The following is a 20,226-nucleotide window of genomic DNA, read 5'->3' as shown; positions in this document are numbered from 1 at the left end:
ATCAATATCCAAAGCTGACAGCTAGCATCTTTCAGAGCAAAGCCCCTGGATGAATTGGTATGTTGCTTTTGAGGGGTCCCAGGACCCTGTTAATTGTGGGGAGCACCTAAAAGCAGTGAAAGAAAATGTCTTCTGTAAAAAGGCCATGGCTACAATCGAAAAAACCTCAGGCCAGTTCTCAGCCGATTCTGGTCTGCGCTGTGTCTCTGCGCTGGTATGTGACCAGGAAATGAAGCCACAGGGGTCTCGCCCACGTAGCTCAGCCCACAGCACAAGCAGGGCGACAGACACTGCAAGATGCAGCGGCTGACCTCTGTCCTCCCACCCTCACCTGGGGAGGACATTCGTGTGACTGATGAGTCGGGAACAGACCCACCGCCGCTCCCGTCTGGGACTTGGCGGAAGTCGATGGCCATTGATTCCCTTCCCCGACAGGTGCAGGGTCCCTGCAGAGCCGGTGGGCTGCGACAGTTCCCTGGTGCGGCTTCCTCACCCAGCAGTGTGAGCGGCGGCGCTGGAGCTAAAGAATTCACAAGCCGGAAACCCCTATAAACTGCCGGCGTCCAAAGTCAGGTGATGGGACGGGCTATTTTTCAGACTATGTTCATCCCAGTTGCAAGACTGTACTCACGATCTTCTGTTAGAAAGGGACAGCTCTCACGATGACGACACGGATGTACACACAGGTCATAATTCACCAAGTTGTACACTTAACACGTGTGCATTTTATTATATGTAAATCACACTTCCAAGGAGAGGAGAGAGGAGGGAAGGAGGGGGAGGATAGGAGGACAGAAGAGGAGGGAAAAGGGAAACAGGATGGCAGGCATCAGGGCACAGGGTGCCTGCAGAGCATCCTGTCTGCCCCGCCCGAGCTCACCTGTCTTCAGGATGCTGCGAGAGCAAAAGGCTGTGGACCTTCTGCCCTGAGCGCAGCCTGTGCCCAGGGAAGCCTCTAGTGTTGGTTCTGAGCCCTTTGCCCAACAAGGGGCAGCCATTGTTGAGAGTCAGTCGTACAAGGGACTGCGGAATAGGACAGAGAGGAGCATCTCCCCAGCAGCACAGTGTGTGATGTGACACTGTGAAGTACTAATGAATGGGTCCCCCTACCCCGCCCCCCTTGTATTTTTTTTTTAAGACAGAGTCTCGCTTTGTTGCCCAGGCTAGAGTGAGTGCCATGGCATCAGTCTAGCTCTCAGCAACCTCAAACTCCTGGGCTCAAGCAATCCTGCTGCCTCAGCCTCCCGAGTAGCTGGGACTACGTGTGTGCCACCAAGCCTGGCTAATTTTTCTCTACTAATTTTTAGTAGAGAAGGGGTCTTGCTCAGGCTGGTCTCGAACTCCTGAGCTCAAGCAATCCTCCCACCTTGGCCTCCCAGCGTGCTAGGATCACAGGCATGAGCCCCTGTGCCCGGCCTCCACCAATCTCTCTTCTTCCAACTACACCCTGCCTCACCTCCCTGCCACCCCCAGAAGATAAAGAAGGCCGAGATCAGCTGGGGGAGAAACAGGAGTTACACCTAGACTGGGACTCGAGTCCAGAGCAGGGACGCTGGAGGCCACATCTTCTCCCAAAAGTAGCTTCAAAGGGAGGAAGTGACAGATGCTCACTGAGAAAAGTTTAGGGATATCAGAGTGGGGGGACTTGAGAAGGTTAAACCTTCAGTGTCTAAGTATGCTTGGAACTCAGTGAGATTATGTTTTCTGCCTCCAGAAGAAATAGAGAACTAAAAATAGAGAGTTGGGAGAAATAGAGATTTCCCTTTTTTGCATATCTGTATTAGTGGGAAAATGTATGTTTGCCACAAAAGTAGAATTCTCTGAAGTGGATGTTTTTGCTTTCATTCTGCATCACCCTTATCATTAGGAAATTTTCCAAGCCTAGAAATCACGTGTGTCCTCACTGATACTGTTAAAAAAAATAAAGAAAAAATAAAAAGGATAATTATGGTTCAGCTCCAGCCCTCTGGAAATTTTCATCCAGAGTGTCAGCTCAGACAGCGAATGGGAGCATAGAGAGCAATAGATTTCTCCTCCACCCTTGCCAAAAAGTTATGTTTCCCAGGCCCCTGTGCCCAGCCTGCCAGACCAAATTAGGGAAAAAGAACCATATGACGTGGAGGCTCAGTTCACAGCCCTTTTGACTTCCTCATCCCCGAGTGTGACTCAGGAGAGACCCAGGAACTGAATGAGGGTGAGAGGACTCAGCTCATCATTTAACAAGTGCCACCCGATCGCCCCCTGTGGCTCACTGAAAAAGAGAGACTCTAAATTAGGGCTTCCCAAGCCTGGACCTGCCACCAACCCCTGGGTCCTTCTCCTCTGCCCTCCTCAGCGAACCTCGGCCTCCCCCAGAAGTGGAAATGTTCCTCCTGCTCACCCTGGGTTTGGTGGTTTGATTCTGAGAGCTAAAGTGGGAAATTAATTAGCCAACAGTAACAGGTGTTTTCCCCCCAGGTTCACGAAGAATAAAGAAACCTAAGATTCTATGATTTTTACCTTCTTGAATGGATGCTGGGTGGTGGAAAACATGGAGCAATGGGTCAAAGTGCAGAAACCCCAACCCAAGGCTTAAATGGTTGGGAAATAACTTCTAAAGCAAGAGCAATAATGACAATCTATCAAACGCTGGCTCAAGATTTAGCAAACTGGACCCAAAAGAGTCATTTGGGATCTAGACAGGTTGTGTAGCTTCACACATTATAAAAGGCACAGAAACTCTCCCTGAAGACCAGGTGGCTGAAATACAGCCAAAAAGAAAAAAAAGAAGGGATCCCTTTGGTTCACTGAAGATGGCACATGAGAACAGCCAATGTGTTGGAACACTTTAATTCTGGAAAAAGGCAGAATTAATTTGAATACATTTGTTCAAAGTCCTAAGAAATGAAGCATAAGGCGTTTACATCTTCTGGAAATGGTGTCCAGCCCATATGATATAGAGCTTACTGTAGTTTCCTCTTATCCATGGTTTCACTTTCTGAGATTTCAGTTACCCATGGTCAACTGAATTCTGAAAAGATGATATGGAAAATTCCAGAAATAATTCATAAGTTTTAAATTGCAAGCCGTTCTGGATAGCATGATGAAATCTCACAGTCCGGCTCCAGCTGCCCAGGACATGAGTCACCCCTTTGCTTACTGTATCCACGCTGTGTATCCGCCCTGTCCCCTACTGTATAGGAAAAAACATAATGTATGTATAGTCTGGTGACATCCGAGGTTTCAGTCATCCATTGGGGGTTTTGCAGTATATCCTCCATGGATGAGAGGGGACTGCTGTAGTATCGCACTGTTATTCCCTGATTGTTTTATCCAAGCTGTTCTTATTTCAAATCACATGTAAGTTTTATTCAGGGCAAGGATCACCTCTTTGCTCTAGAGACTACTGCAGTATGCAAATCGAGGCTTCGTAATTATTTGAGGGCTTAACTAAGCTTACCACCAACCTTGAATTTCAGTTCTCCTTTTCTTTTCCTCAAGTAACGACAGTGAGAATAAGGATTGATAAAATGATTACAGTGTAGTTTAGGAGATCATTGATTCAGAGATACAGCATTGTGACATTTTTCCTGAATGAAATGAAAGTGAATTGCTACACTTCGAATTGCTAAATTTAAAGCATGAACACTTGACATAAAAATGTAACAAAGAGCCAATTTGTTAATCAGTTACCTAGAATTGAGTAGAAACCATCTGATATGGAAAGACACTTAATGGTCAACTAAACGTATCGTTTGTGCGCCAGAACTCTATCCTGAAACTCTGCGAGTGCGATCCCGTGCAGTGCTCTTCCCCGGGCTGGGAGGACAGCCCCGCTGTGTGTCTGAGCCTCCAGCTGGTCCCCAGGTTGCCATAGCTGCCAGGAGCAGAAACCAGAGCAAGCAGTTGTCTGAAGAGTCTCTGCGTGGGCCTGAAAGCAGCTCGATGGGAACATTAGCAGGTGACACGGATTTTTCCGCAGAGTTAAAATGAAAGCCCCAGGGAACAAGACTGCATCTACTTCTTCCCCAGGGAAAGAAAATCTAAGTCGTTGAGTTTGCCTCCACGTGGCTTTGGCCACTGACCTTAGCAATACTTTATTTGTAGCTTCACGAATGATTTCAGGAGAGCTAGAGTCACCAAAGCCCAGTCCCACTAGCAGGTACAGTCAGCCCCTGCCTCCCTTTCGTCAGGGGGCTCCAGCCTGCGCCAGAGAAGAATTCTGGGAACCTCGGGTGGCCCCATGGGATTGAAGAAGGCACCAGCGCCCAGGGGGCTCACTGCTGGCAGGGATGGGGCTACAGGCCCGGTTCTCTTCAGCTAAAATGTGTTCGAGACTGAGGTCGATGGGGGTCAGCTCCTGGGACCACAGCTGAACTAGGAAAACACAGGGCCGTGCCAGGAAACCCAAATTCCAAATGTCTCCGACATTTTTAAAAGATCCGGCTATTTTTGTATTTATTTATCTCTACAGAAACTTGTTTTGGGTCCCAGAGTGATGAAACATTTCTAGTTTATGTAAACTTTTGAAAAGTTAGGAGGGCAAGGTGGTGGGCTGAAACATTCGGTCACTCCAGAGACCACATGCCCTGGCAGGCTCTCGTGCCGAGGGAAGCCTCCGACCTCGGGCTCCCAGCCTCCTCCCGCCCGACTGCTGAGGCCTGGCCTCCATCCCCACCGCCCTCAGGAAGTCACAGCTTTTGTACTTGTGTCAATGGAAGGGCTTGAGTCCGTCAGGTCAGGGGGCAAAATTTTAGGATGCCTCCAAACGTCCGATCATTCCCTGCCTCTAGGAAGGACAGCACCATGCCTGAAAGAAAGGTGTCTGCTTTTGTTGTTTGTTTGTTTGGGGGGAAATAACCAAAAACAAAAAACCCAGGTTTGTAGCGGATATGTCTTTGACATACTTTGGAATCTAGGAAAGAAAAAAAATTATGCCGTGTATTGATAATAGATGAAATGCTCAGGGGGTGGCGATTTCTCTTTCCTTCTTCCTTACACAGCACAAACTGGCCTTGGAGTCAGCCCAACCTGGGTTGAATCCTGGTCATTTGTGAGGTCTGTAACCTTGAACAAATTATTTAACCTAAGACTCAGCTTCTTTTTACCATCCATGGGGTTTTGTAAGGAGCAAATGAAATGCATCTTGGCACATGGCAAGAACTCAATAGAGAGCAACTGTTATTGTGGTAGCTGGTTGCCAGCACCCCCCCTGCCCCTGCAGGCTCCTAGTCCTCTGCAGCCGCAGCAATTAGATACATAATTGTCCTCAGGGTAAAGCTGGCGCATATGAACTCAGGCTCACCACTGGGGAGCCACAGTGACAAATAGGCAGTGACACCGGGAAGGTAGAGGTTTAGGAGAAGGGGCCAGGCAGATCCTGCTAATTTTCCATGAAGGCCTGAGAAATCTATTGCTACACGCTGACTTGGTTAGTTTCAGCCCTCTGCTGCCCAGTCTTCTCTGAGGTAAAGTGAGGACACAGGTGGACCTTTGCCCTTCCCACTGCCGCACAATTCCTTGGGGAGGACTTTTGCTGGTTGGCTGCAATCATTACTTCTCTTCTACGTCACACTGCCCCGGGAGCACGTCCGACATTCAGACTTTTGTGCACAGAGGAGAGGAAGCGCTCTTGGAAAACACCTGCATCGTTCACTGCAGACCTCGCCCCTTGCAGCTGGCTCTGAGGAACTCCGAGTCCCTGCTCCCTGGCACTAACTTCTCCGGGCCCCTGGGGACCCTGGGCGCTGTTGGGAATTTAGCTGCTCAGTCCAGTTCAGCTGGTGCAAGTGCGGAAAGAGGAGAAGACATGTTTCCTCAGGGGACATGTGTTACCACAGACTGCCCCAGGTTTCAGAAAGACTTTCAACTCGCCTGGTGTGAGGAAGTCGCAGAGGCAAAGGGGTGAGGGTTGCAGACCAGGGGCAACCTCTCTTCTTCCCATGCCATCATCGCTTGTTTGGGCGTCAAGCTCCCTAAAGGTGGGGTTTTCTTTTCTTCTTTTCAAAGTGCAAGAGAAAGCAGCTCCCCCTGTCTCCTCAACTGTTCCTGATCTGATCTGACATCCGCCTCCTCTGTCCCCTGCCCCACCCCTGCCAGTGGCCTCCCCTGGCCCTCAGCCCCTCACCTGCCACAGCACTCTGCCCTGTCCACCCCGATTCTTGGCTCCTGACACGGGTGGCCGCATTGTCCTCACTCTCCCCCTGCCTCTCTGACACGCCCCCACAGCCTCCACCGGCCTCTTTCCCCGGGCTCCCCCTGCCTTCATTAGGGCTGTCCCAAAGTTCAGTCTCTGTTGTTTAAAGGCCACACCAGTCGAGCTCAGATGTGTGTTCTGGGGAGCCATGTGGGCAGGAGCATGGCTTGAGAGTTGTTTGCATAACAGTGTAGGGGGTGAGGTTACTGCTCCACTTCCTGCGGCAGCCAGCCTTGGGTGTCACCAGCCTCCCTTTGGCTCCAGCTCTGTCTCCATGTGCAGCCACGCATCGTCTTTGCCATTTATCCACACTCATCCTCTCTTCTCGAGGCTGTCTTGGCATTGTTATTTCTTGCCTGAAATATTTCAATAGCTTCTTAATGTTCCCCTGCCCCGCTAGGAACCACTTCTCTGGGCTTCAGAACCCCTCTCCCCACCTTCCTTCCAGGACTCTACGTCCCAATGGAGAGGGATGGGAGGAGAGAGCAGGAGGGTCTGGAAGAACCGAGTGTGTAAGAAATAGATGTCCCACCTACTAAGCAGACAATCCAAAGTGGAAGGGAGGGAAGTATGAGAAACTGTGTTTAGTAAAAAATACAGTCGATTCTAAAGTAGGAAGTCCAATGTTCTGTGTAAACGAGGATTTCCACAGCATTTAATCTGCACAGAGTGTCATGAATTTTATAGCTTTAATCATACCGCAGTGTAATAAACTATTCTGCAAAGCTCTCCTGTGACAGGAATTCTAAGGAGGAAATGGTCCCGTAACTGGGAGCAAATGGACCCAGAGGAAGCTGCTGGCCGTGTGGACAGAGGTGGAATTGAATGTCCCCGGGCCAGGGACAGCTCACGAGGTGGGACCCAGCACGCTGTGAGCCCTTTGCTCAAGTCAGCCTGCAGTAGGAGGATGGGAATGTCAGAACAGAGGATCAACACCCCACAAAACAAAGACCATTTGTTCATTTTTTTTTTCTGTTGTAAATTTGCTTCGGTCTCACAACAAACCAGCGCATTAGGCGTCGTCCTAATAACCATTCTGCGATGAGGAAACGAAAGCTCCTGAGAATCGCAGGGACTTGTGAAAGTTCACTCAGGTAGTACATGAGCAAGTCAGGATTTGAATCCAGGATTTGAATCCAAATTTGAATTTCTGATCCCTAAAACAGTGTTTTCATGGTCAAAACACAGGGCAAGAGGGGCACAGGAGGTTAAGTGTTTCCATGGAGCTCAGGGGCGCAATGGGGGACAGAAGTCACTGAGGGACCTCCAGACCCGGTGTCTGGCCAGTTAAGGCTTCCTGGAAAACCCAGGGAACTTGGCACCAGGCTCCCAAAGCTGCTCCCTGGGTGATGTTGAGTGTGGCTTCTGGGGACGTTCCTGAGAGTTGGTAGGACTAGAACCAAAGGTGTCCGCACAGGGGCCCCCAGACTACCGCAGAAGTGACCAAGTTTTAACTTCCTTAGGTGGTTCCAAGGGGGAGGGTTCACCCAGCAGCAACCTTAGGAGCAATAGGACATAGTCTGTAGGTGGTGGGTGGGGGGTGGGGGGAGTGGGGTGCAGGAGGGAGGAGGCCTTGTATGACTGGTTACAGAATTTTCAGGACCTCTGTGCAAAATGAAAATACAGTCCTCTCATTCAGAATTATTAAGAATTTGAAGACAGTGACAGCAGAAAAAAGAGCAAGCAGGGACCTTCTTAGCAGGTCACACACCCTATTATATATTGTGTCTGGCTTAACTTTTAGCTATCATTAACTCAATAGAGAGAGTTGAAAAGGAAAGGTAGTAGCCAGAACTGAGATTCTAACTTCTCTCTCTTCCTCAAATTCACAGCCACAATTTGTCAAGTAGGCACTATGTTCCAGGCACTTGACTTACTCCTCCCTGACAATACAACTTTAGCACATAAGAAGAGTGAGGCTACAAGAGACTGTAAGACACACAATCATTTGAAGGAAAGTCTCTGGACTCCAAAGCCCTCTTCTTTCCTGTATACTAACTATGGCATCTTTGACCCTGCAGGAAAACAGATTTTTGGGAATGTTTTGGCAGGGAGGTTAATAATTCCATTCTAGATTAGTGTTTCTTAAACTCCAGCCCTTTTACTTACTACTTTTATAATTTTTAGCCATATTTTCAAACACCAATGCTGCTAATTTTTTAGTACTGTTCTCTTATTGATTCACCTGTTAAAATCAGCCTCACTTTAAAAAATGAAATTATGGATTTGGTATGCTAGCTATACTTTTTTCTAATATTCATTAAAATAAATAAACCCTCTGACCCAAATATTCTACTTCTATAAATTTATTCAATAAATACTTCCACAGATGTATGAAATAATGTATATACAAGAACATTCATTATAAGATTAGTATGATAGTATACAATTGGAAACAATCTGATTGTCCCTCCGATGTCTAACTAGGAGACTAGTTAGACAACAGAAAACTGCACAGCCATAAACAAAGAATGAGGAAGCTCTCTATGTACTGATAAGAAATTACTGTTAAAAGAGCAAGGTGTAGAATCATTAAAATGGCTAAACTGCCTAAAGCAATCTATAAATTTAGTACAATCCCTATCAAAATACCAATGTAATTTTTCACAGAATTAGAAAACACTATCCTAAAATTCATATCAAACAAACAAAAAGTCTGAATAGCCAAAGCAATCCTAAGCAAAAAGAACAAAGCTGGTGGCACCACCTTACCTGATTTCAAGTTATACTACAAGGTTATAGTAACCAAAACAGCATGGTCCTGGTATAAAAGTAGACACCTAGATCAATGGAACAGAATAGAGAGCCCAAAAATAAAGGCTCATATGGTCTTTGACAAAGTGAATAAAAAAATATACTGGGGAAAGTACACCCATTTCAATAAATGGTTCTGGGAACACTGGACTGCCATATGCAGAAGGACAAAACTGGACCCCCATCTCTCACTATATATAAAAATCAAATCAAGATGGATCAAAGATTTAAATGTAAGATCTGAAACTATAAAAACACTAGAAGAAACCTAGAGAAACCCCTCTGGACATTGGTCTAAGCAAAGAATGCATGACTAAAGCCTCAAAAGCATAAGCAATAAAAACAAAAATAGACAAATGGGACTTAAATTAAGTTAAAACCTCCTGTGCAGCAAAAGAAATAATCAACAGAGTTAATAGACAATCTTCAGAATGGGAGAAAATATTTGCAAACTATGCATACAACAGGGGACTGGTGTCTGGAATTTACAAGGAACTCAAACAACTCAATCACAAATAACCCCGTGAAAAAGTGGGTAATGAACATGAATAGACATTTTCAAAAGGAGACATACAAATAGCCAAAAGGTATATGAAAAATGGTCATCGTGGCTGATCATCAGGGAAATTAAATTAAAACCACATTGAGATATCATCTTATATCAGTCAGAATGGCCATTATTAAAATATAGAGGCTGGGCATGGTGGCTCATACCTGTAATCCTAGCACTCTGGGAGGCTGAGGCGGGCGGATTGCTTGAGGTCAGGAGTTTGAAACCAGCCTGAGCAAGAGCAAGACCCCCGTCTCTACTATAAATAGAAAGAAATTAATTGGTCAACTAATATATATAGAAAAAATTAGCTGGGCATGGTGGCACATGCCTGTAGTCCCAGCTACTCAGGAGGCTGAGGCAGCAGGATTGCTTAAGCTCAGGAGTTTGAGGTTGCTGTGAGCTAGGCTGCTGCCATGGCACTCACTCTAGCCTGGGCAACAAAGTGAGACTCTGTCTCAAAAAAAAAAAAAAAAAAAAAAAAAAAAATATATATATATATATATATATATATATATATAAAGAGATAACAAATGTTGGTGAAGGTGCAGAGAAAAGGGAACACTTATACACTGTTGGTGGGAATGTAAATTAGTACAACCTCTATGGAAAACAGAATAGAGATTTCTCAAAGAACTAAAAATAGAATTGCCATTCAACCCAGCAATTCCACTACTGGGGATCTACTCAAAGGAAAATAAATCATTATGTCAGAAAGAACACCTGCGCTTATACATTTATTGCAGCATTATTCATAATAGCAAAGATATGGAAACAACCTAAGTGTCTTTCAACAGAGGATTGGATAAATAAAGTGTGCGTGTATGTGTGTGTGTGTGTGTGTGTGTGTGTGTGTGTATACACCCTAGGACACTATTCAGCCATAAAAAAGAATGAAGTCCTGTCTTTTGCAGCAAGATTAATGTAACTGGAGGCCATTATCATAAGTGAAACAACTCAGAAACAGAAAGTCAAATACCTTATGTTCTTATGTATAAGTGGGAGCTAAATAATGTGCACACGTGGATGTAGAGTGTGGAATAATAGTCATTGGAGACTTGGAAGGGGGAAGGGTGGGGGGATGTTGAGGATGAAAAATTACTTAATGGATACAATGTATATTTTTCAGGTGATGTTTACACTAAAAACCCAGAATTCACCAGTATGTAATATATCCATGTAACCCCTCAAAATTTATAAAATAAAAGAGGAAACTATTGTTAAAATAAAATAGCAAGATTCAGAATTGTGTATCAAATGATATGTTTGTAAAGGAGGAAGGTATCAGGGCATCTAAAGTTGTATATGCTTAAAATCAATAAATTATTAAAAGTCATTTCCGATGGATGGGAAGAATTTGGCAGTGATGGGAGGAACTTTTTTCGTATTTGTTAATTTTTGAACTATGTGAATATATGTCCAAAAAATTAAATGAATTAAAACAATAAAATTATTTATTTATTTATTTATTTATTTATTAATTTATTTTGAGACACAGTCTCACTCTGTTGCCCGGGCTAGAGTGAGTGCCGTGGCAGCAGCCTAGCTCACAGCAACCTCAAACTCCTGGGCTCAGGCAATCCTCCTGCCTCAGCCTCCCGAGTAGCTGGGACTACAGGCATGCACCACCATGCCCGGCTAATTTTTTCTATATATTTTTAGTAGGCCAATTAATTTCTTTCTATTTTTAGTAGAGACAGGGTCTTGCTCTTGCTCAGGCTGGTTTCGAACTCCTGACCTTGAGAGATCCACCCACCTCGGCCTCCCAGAATCATTATTATTATGATAGAAATGCTTGTCCATGTAGCACCTGAAATCACTTCCTGAGCCATTGATGATATATGACCCTACCTGGGGAGACACTGCTCTGATGTGTTCAACTCTCTACCCGGTGCTCATACAAATGGGGTTATGGCCTTGGTGTGTGATGTCAACTTCTGTCAAGCAGGTGACAAAAGTTCTGGACAAGATAGGCCCAACCCTAGTGTTGAGATGGAAGTAGAATAGTATCATCATCATAGAAGGCTCTTCTGCCAGATTATCTGCTGATGATGGCCATGTTGCTGACTGCCCTGGAGCCCAAAAAGAACTTAAGTGCTGGAGAGCAGGGGCCATTTCTCTTTGTGAAGAATTCTCAAGCTATGTCTGCTTTGGCACTTGAACTGTGACCAGGTGGAAAAACAGACTGAAAGACTTCCCAGACAGTGTCTTCTAATCTGAGCCAAGCGTTCCGGGGAACAGGTTCGAGCACCAGCCAAATCATGATGGGAGCCCTGGATGACAGAGAATAGAAGATCTGTGAGAGTTTGCTCCAAGCTGGGGACTTGGTGCAGGTCTCCTGCACTGGCTAATGAGGAGGTCATCCAGGTCTCTGTGTGGGTGGTTGAGTCAAGAACCGACTGACACAACTGACGCAAGAGTTGGTTGCACTTCTGTTAACGCAGCCAGAGATTGCATTAGCTGTTGGCAACCACATGACGCTGTTGACTCAGACTGAGCTTGCATTCGTCCCAAATGGTGAGGCCTTCTTCCAACTCACTGCTTTTAAGAGTTGTCTTCTTCCTATATGTTTTCTCATGTACTGAAAAGAGAGATAGAAGACATACTGCACCGTTAACACTGGCTATCTCTGCGATATGAAAGGATTGCTAGGATACTTTTATTTACAGCTTTAGCATTTTAGGATGTTTGCATTTGATAATGAGCTTGTATTACTTCTGAAATCAGGAAAACTATACAGTTTTTTTGTTTGTTTGTTTGTTATTTTAAGAAAAGGGAAGAAGTCTTGAAACTGGTGCGGGCACAGAAGATTTTTCCCATGACTGTCTCCAGAAATTCCCAGGGTAGGCTAACTCTAGGGTTGGGAGAGAAATAGTAAAATTGGAGTGGAATGCAAAATGGAAGTCTCTGCTAAGTATAAAGACACTCCTGAACTCAGGGAGCTTAGTGGGCGTGGTAGGCAGCCAGTGACCTTTGGGCCCTGGTATTCCCACCCTGGTGGAATCTCTTCCTCTTGGGTATGGGCTGGTCCCAGTGCCTTGCTTCCTTGCTTGGAATGCAGAGACTACAGTGAAAGTGATGGAATGTCGCTCTCAAGATTAGGTTAGGAAAGACTGTGATTTCTATCCTGTTAGCCGTACTCTTCCTCTCTCTCGTGGGCTCACTACGATAAAGTCAACTGCCCTCTTGTGAGACGCCACTGAGAGGTCCCTGTGGCCGAGAGGACAGCCTCTGGGCAGCAGCCAGCAAGGAACCGAGGCCCTTCGCCCAACGACCCAGCGGACTGGCACTGCCGGTGCTGAACCTTGGGGTGAGTGCAACTCCCAGCCCCACACCTCGACGGTAGCCTGGGGAGAGACCCACGGCCAGGACACCCAGCCCAAATTGTGCCCAAATACCTGACCCACAGCAATGGTGAAGTGATAAACATATGTTGTTTTAAGCCTCTAAGTTTTGTGGTAGTTTTTTTATGTGGCAGCACAGAGGTGATATAGTGGGAAAGCTTACCTGACCTTCTGGTCATTTGGATGGGGCAGAAACTTTGGGGGCAGTGTCATGTGAATAACTGCCTGCATGAGAGCTCTATCTGTATGTGTCACCTGTTGGGATTTCACTGCTTAGGGTTTGTGAATTTGGAAACTAGGCATTCTCGGGGAGGTGAAGAAGCCTCCGGGAAATGGCAGCTTGCCTCCTCTGTATAAATGTTTTATACATCAGGGAAGTCTTAAGACAGGAGCGTTGAGCAGAGCCTCCAAGATGGCCCCCAATCGGCCATGCCTCCTGGTGTTCATACTCGTGTGCTCCCCGCCCACAATGAGTCAAAGCTGACCTGTGTGACCAACAGGATACTGCCAACATGGTGGTATGTAACTTCCCATGTTAGGGCATGAAAGGCATTGCAGTTCCTGCTGTGTACATTTGGAGCGCTTTCTCTGGTAGAAGCCAGCTGCCAAGTCATGAGGAGACTCAGGCAGTCCTGTGGAGGGGCCCCTGTGGAGAAGAACCGAGGCTTCCTGTCAACCGCCAGCCAACACTTGCCTGCATGTGAGTCAGCACCTTGGAAGCAGACATCCGGGCTCGGGCAAGCCTCCAGATGACTCAGGCCCTGCTGACATCGGACTCCAGCCTCGTGAAGGACTCAGTAAGCCACTACCAAATTCCTGACCCAAGAAACTATGAGAGATAATAGATAATTATTGGTGTTTTAAGCTACTATGTTTTAGAATAACTTGATATGTGGCAATAGGTGGTTAATACATTTTTGGTCATTTGTATTGTTCAATATTCGTTTATTCAAATGACATTTCCTGTGCACCTGCTGCCTGTTGAGGCACTACACACGGTTACCTTGTGTCATAGCAGGCGAGTAACTTACCTGGAGTGCTAGACATGGGAGATCTACGGTGAGCAAAGCCAGACATAGTGCCTGTTTTCATGGAGGGGACCATATAGTAGTGACACAGATAGTCAAATAATCGTATTTGTAAATGACAAATAATAACCATAAATGACAATAATGCCAAGTGCTATACAGGAAACGGGCTGCATCTACTCAAACTGTGAGGGGGACGTAATTTAGATCAGATGAGGTTAGCAATGGTCGCCCTGAGGAAGTAAACCCAAAGAGGAGTGAGCTAGGTGAATGGAAAGGGGAGGAGAATTTCAGGCAGAGGAAGCAGCGTGTGCAAAGGCCCTGTGCTGGAGGGAGCACGGCGGAGGGAGAGCCGCTGTGGCTAGGGCTGAAGGGCGAGCAGGGAGGCTGTACAGAGGCCGATCCATACAGCCTTTTGTGGCCACATTAAAGAGTTTGGGTTTGATACTAAAAGCAGTGAGAAGCCTTTTAAAAAGTAGAGAAATATTTTGATTTTGATTTTCAAATCTATGATTTGAAAAAATCTTGCTGTGTGAAGAATGGGTTGGAGGGCACCTGCGAAGAGACCAGTTAGGAGGTTATTTCAGTAATTCAGTATTGAATCAAATATTTAATACTGAAATATTTCAGTGTTTCAGTAATTCAGTAATGTAAACATGCATGGATATTGCATGTTTACAATTCCCCCAAATGGCAGGCCTTCTGCTTAGTATTCTTTTTAAAAAATAAGTTACATAGACATAGTTTCTGGCTTCTCTGAGTCTCTACCTTCTAAAAAAAAATCAACAACGGTAGGTCCAAAAAGAATGACATGAAGACATATAAAATAGATGGGAAATTGAGAAATAACTCCAGCTAAAATCCAGATCAGTCAATCACTTAGTACATAAAGGGAATCCAGCTAACATTACTTGAAAACCTAACAGAGATGCCAGCATTTGACACTCTGTTGATTTATGCCTCTTAACAACTACATGTTGTAAGTGATATTCACTTTACAGATGAAGAAACAGGGTCAGAAAGGTTAAGCCACTTGACAGAAGCTATGTAGCTTGCTGGATCTGTTTGTTTCAAAGCAAAAACTTGTTTTATTACACTACATTGCCTACATTTCTTATAAGTCTCCAGTTGGAATCCTTCATGTAGTGGAAAAAGTCTTGTCAATAACCATACACCTAAATTCTAGTAGAGCACTGAAGCACATTTATCTCTCCAGGCAATGTACTTCTCCAAGCTAACCTCTTTAAAATGGGGCAATAAACCGATATTCATTCATTCACAAAAAAGCGCCTGGTCCTTCAATAAATATATGAGAAATCTCAGTTACATGAAAGGTTTCATAAAGTGACCAAAGATAGATAATCCATGGACTATACCTTAGAAGAACCTATATATGAAATACACATTTATTGTTTTATGTATTAAGAATCTCATTTCTGTGAACTTTTCTTCCTTACATCCTGTTTACACAATTACAACGAAAGTTACTATATTAATAAAGTGTGATCCAACCTACTCCTCACAGGTGATTGGTCCAGAGGTTGGTTCTAGACTCAAGCTGGACCAATCAGAATCCTTCCCTGGGACTTGGGAAGGAGAACTGTGAAAGAGAGTCAGTTTTGGTTTGTGTGCTTGAATTTCAGGATGGAAAACTTAGAGGGCTTTTGGTGGACATATTTTGCCATGGGACTGGCAAAGGAGAAGAGGCTGGTTAGTAATAAAAGCAAGAATGGAGCAGACCTGCAGAGAAATGTAAGCACGAGTTTTCAGTGGTTGGCATGTAAAAGGCAGAGCTTTGGTCAATATTATGTACAGCTCCAGGGAGCACCATTTATACTGACTCCACATTAATGGCACCCCTTAGAGCACAATTGCATGGCATGAATGGTGTCCCCTGCAGTTGTACTATGAAGCAGTCCTATTTTTAATTGGGGATGGGGCTATAGATAAAGGCCATGGCCAAATAATGCAGGTACTGAATATAATTTAGGACAGGAATAACATATGTGCTGTGATTCTACCCCTCCAAAACCCATGGCAGGTATCACTAATCATCGTTGTCCATCTTCCTGCTGAGTCCCAACTTGTCCTACTCAGCACAGCCCTTGAGAGAGTCACTGTTAAGCAGTGTGTCCTTTGCCTGTATACTTACTAGCTCAACAACAGCCGTAACATGTCATTCATAAGTGGCTGTATCTCAGTGGCAGATGTTTTTCCTCTGGTTAGAATAAACACTGGGTGTCATATCCAAGTTAAGGAAATATTTTACTTTTGATCTGAGGACTAAGAAAATTTGGAATCAGTCTTCGAACACTTAGTGGTACCATGGTATGAGTTACTCAACACAATAATGAACAGGATTCTGGAATGGTAACTAATTGTGTGAATTCTGATACCAAGTGGTTCCCTTTGCCTGGCATTCCCTTTATGTTCTTTTCTATTTGGCAAATTCTTAGCCTACAAGACCCAGTTAAATAGTTCTATGTCAGCAGCTTTTCCCTGACATTCTTTCTTGGAGAAGTAATTGCTTCCTATCTGTTACTCTACATGACTTTATTCCTTTCTCTATTGTAGTTTGTTTCCTACTGAGTTTTTGTGTGTTTCTTTCCTAGAATTTAGATCCTGTAGGATAAAGATTATATTTAAGATCCTACAGGATCTAGATTCTAGGAAAGAATCCCCTGGCATGTAGACACTTGATTGAATGACACTGAAATTGTGCCTTCACATGTGAAATACTTTGGTTAGTTTTGTCTTAAGAAAAAGGCAACCAGACTAATATAGTAGGAACTATATGGGACTTCTCCCCGGGGATAAACTAACCACCAGAACACTTAAATTTGGAACAGCAATTGTTGAGAAGAAAAATATCAAGGTTTTAAAAAAGATAGCATTTAAAATCATAAAAACACCAAGGAAACTTCTATTTTATAATTTTGGAGCTGGGAAAACCTTTCTAAATATGACTTGAACCCTAAACACCATAAGAAAAAATTAATAAATTCCATTATATAAAAATGCAAATAACTTTTTTCTTTATAGTAAAAACCATAATAAAGTCAAAACATAAACTATAAGAAAACATCTGAAATTCCTATCACAAATGAAAGGCTTATTTCCATGACAAAGGAAAGCTATTCTATAATAAAAAGGGCTTTTACAAATCAGTATAGGTAAAGAAAATATAGATGTCTAGAAATACAGAAAAGAAAATATCATTCACTCTTAAACATATAAAAAGATGCTCAATCTCATTTACATTAAGATGAATGCAAATATATGGTATTTTTTAAATCAGATTTTGAAGATAAAAATGTTTGATGCCAAACACATAGGGTAGGTAAACAGGTGGGGAAAACAAGCATTCTTTTACATTGTTAGAGGAAATGTAATTAATAAGACTTCTCTCTTAAATGCACACTATTTGACCTAAAATTACACTTTTAGAAATTTATGTACAAATAGGCTTGAACATATGTAAAATGGGTTGTGTACAATGCCATTCACTGTAGCATTGTTTATAATTGCAAAAGATCAGAAACCACCTAAAACAATAGGGAAATGATTAGATAAATTATGGTACTTTTAAATATAATAGTCATAAAAATAGAATAAGGAAGCTCTTTATGTACTGATAGGAAATTGCCACCAAAATATACTATTAATGAAAAAAGCAAGGCACAGAACACTATGTATAGTATGTTAGTATTTACATAAGCAAAGGCAGAGGGAATATTATATAGGTATTTGCTTATAAATACCTACATTATATCAGGAAGGATGCCCAAGAATTAAGTAATATTAGTTGATTGTGCAAAGGGGAACTAAATTGGGGGGAGGGAAGAATTACTATACTACATCTTTTTTATCTTTTTAATATTGACCCATATGAGCAATTACTTATTTGAAAATAAATGAAAAAATTAATATGAATAATATTATGAAACCATTGGTCAATGAACATGCTGATCTTTAACTCAGTCATCAAATTAAAGAAAATTTTAACTTAGAGTTGCCTCTGGAATCTTGATTCAATTTTTGGATAAGCAAAAGGAAGCATGATATTATTCAGTGGCATTGTCTGTTTGTGATATTCATTGCCCTAAGGGTTGATTAGAAAAATCTAAGAATAGAGTCAAGAAAGGTGATCTAAGTTTGTAGATACTATCTAATGATTATCACTAAGGGGAACAAAGGGTATTGGGACACATCTCTGACCTTAGAAGGTGAAGCCACAGAATAATGTTCCATATAAATTCCCATGGTGCTACTGATGGCCAGATGTGAGCTGGTAGTCTGTCCCTTAGCCACCTTCTCTGGTGACTTCTTGCAAAGCTAAACACTATAAGGACTGCATATGCTACCCATGGTGGCTCTGATTTCTATCTAAAGCTGATAAATTCTCTGCTTAAATGTCCACATTAAAGTGAATTGAATTTCTTTGCGATTAAACTTGATCAGCTCTAGGATATTTAAATTCAGAGATTATTTTACTTTTTGCCTATTTCTCAATTTGTGCTTCTGATATGTTACCCTATTCAGGTACCCTAGAAACCTGTGCATAACTTGGGGATATCTTAGGTGACTCGGCTCAATCAGTAATATGCAACCAAAAGAAATTTTTTGAGCATCAACTATGCCAAGGGATTGTGGGGCATGAGTAAGAGACAGCTACCATGACTTCAGGGGGCCATACAGTCTCGCAGAAAGGTCAAGAGGGTGTGTTCTGAAGAACATGAGCTAAATGCTAGGCTGGGAAGTATGGGAGTTTCAGAACGCTGTGGAATCCAGGTGAGTGATAATACTACTCGATTTGTGTTTCATGTTATGTGGACCTCAGGGAACTGTTTCAGAGAGAAGTAAGAGATGTAAACACATAATTTAAGTTCACTCTACTTAAACATCCAGGTGACATAAATGATGAAGAAAAACAGAAATGTTAAAGTAAATGCTGCGTCCCGCGCTGTGCATGGTGAAGTAGCGCCCCCTTGAGGCAGATGACGTGCTGTCCCTCCTCAGGCCGCCTCTGCATCTTGACCGGCTCGGGAAGCACCCGCATGGCAGCACACAGAACATCTGGACACTGAGGTTTCCACATATTCCCTCAGCGAGTTGGGCTGAGGTGGAGAGGGAGCGAAAGAGAGGTCCACAGGCAGGAATATGAACAGAAGAAGCCTTGTTTTAGGAGACCCCTTTCTAAAATGTTCTGAGACGGTCAATTTGTTTTTCAATTGGGCACATCTTTCAATCATTTTGGTACTTTTAAAATATTTTGTGTGAAAGGCGAAGTTATTTGTAAATCTAAAGGGAAAACAGTGTATTTAAAAATTAATCTGAAGCTGAGCAATGGCTCCCTCTTATAGTCCCAGTTACCTGGGAGGCTAAGGTGGGAGGATCGCCTGAGCCCAGGAGTTAGAGGCTGCAGTGAACTATGATTGTGCCAGTGCACTCCAGCCTGGGCGACAGAGCAAGGACCTGTCTCTTTAAAAAAAAAAAAAAAAAGGTCTATCTTAGATTTTAGGTTATTTTCTCAATTGCTGGCTAAAGCAACCTATGAAAATGAAAGTAAAATTTAGCATTCACACAGTTCAGAAATAAACAATTTAAACCTTTTGAGTCTGTTGGAGAATTGAGGAAGGGCATTACTTACACTAACCTGCCTGGCTGTGCGCAGTGGCTCACGCCTGTAATCCTAGCACTCTGGGAGGCCAAGAAGGGAGGATCACTTGAGCCCAGGAGTTCGAGACCAGCCCGAGTAAGAGTGAGACTCCCGTTTCTACTAAAAATAGAACATAAAAAAATTATCCAGGCATGGTGGTGCCCACCTGTAGTCCCAGCTACTTGGGAGGCTGAGGCAGAAGGCTCGCTTGAGCCCAGGAGTTTGAGGTTGCTGTGAGCTAGGCTGACACCATGGCACTCTAACCTGGGCAACAGAAAAAGACTCTTGTCTCAAAAAACAAACAAAAAACTAACCTGCCTGAGCAGTCACATATTTAATTAGTAGAAATGACTGGAAATAGGAGGCAGGGGGAGTAGAGAAAGTAAAGAGAGAAGGAAGGCAGCAGATGCATGGACTTCAGAGAGAGGAAAGGAATACGGAGAGGAAAATAATTAGACAAAGGAAAGGATACATGGCAACTGAAAACAAGAAGTGGAAAGGGTGGAGGGAGACAAAAGCAAGATAGAACTTATCCAACTCTACACAAATCCAACCAAAAGCTAGCCCATGTTTGATGGTGCCGTGCACAAAGAACACAAAGATTTGCTGTTTGGTTGGTGCCTGGTGAATGGTGCTTTGGTCCCTTATCCATGCAGGTCTATGATTTTGATCCTGTTTTTCTCAAGCCCAGAGTTAACTCAGGGATCTCCCATTTC

At 43.7% G+C, this 20,226-nt stretch overlaps 1 long non-coding RNA gene across 1 annotated transcript; it reads left to right on the top strand.

The window, feature by feature from the left end:
• Positions 1–13,368: 13,368 nt before the first annotated feature.
• On the top strand, positions 13,369–15,602 carry LOC142863884 (uncharacterized). The gene is made up of 2 exons (XR_012914533.1): positions 13,369–13,620; positions 15,495–15,602. It is a non-coding gene; the product is annotated as an uncharacterized LOC142863884 (long non-coding RNA).
• Positions 15,603–20,226: the final 4,624 nt, after the last annotated feature.

This window comes from Microcebus murinus, chromosome 23 (assembly GCF_040939455.1).
Source record: "Microcebus murinus isolate Inina chromosome 23, M.murinus_Inina_mat1.0, whole genome shotgun sequence".
Classification (NCBI taxonomy): domain Eukaryota; kingdom Metazoa; phylum Chordata; class Mammalia; order Primates; family Cheirogaleidae; genus Microcebus; species Microcebus murinus.
The sequence above is the reverse complement of the archived record's forward strand: the minus strand, read 5'-3'. Positions and strand labels throughout refer to the sequence as shown.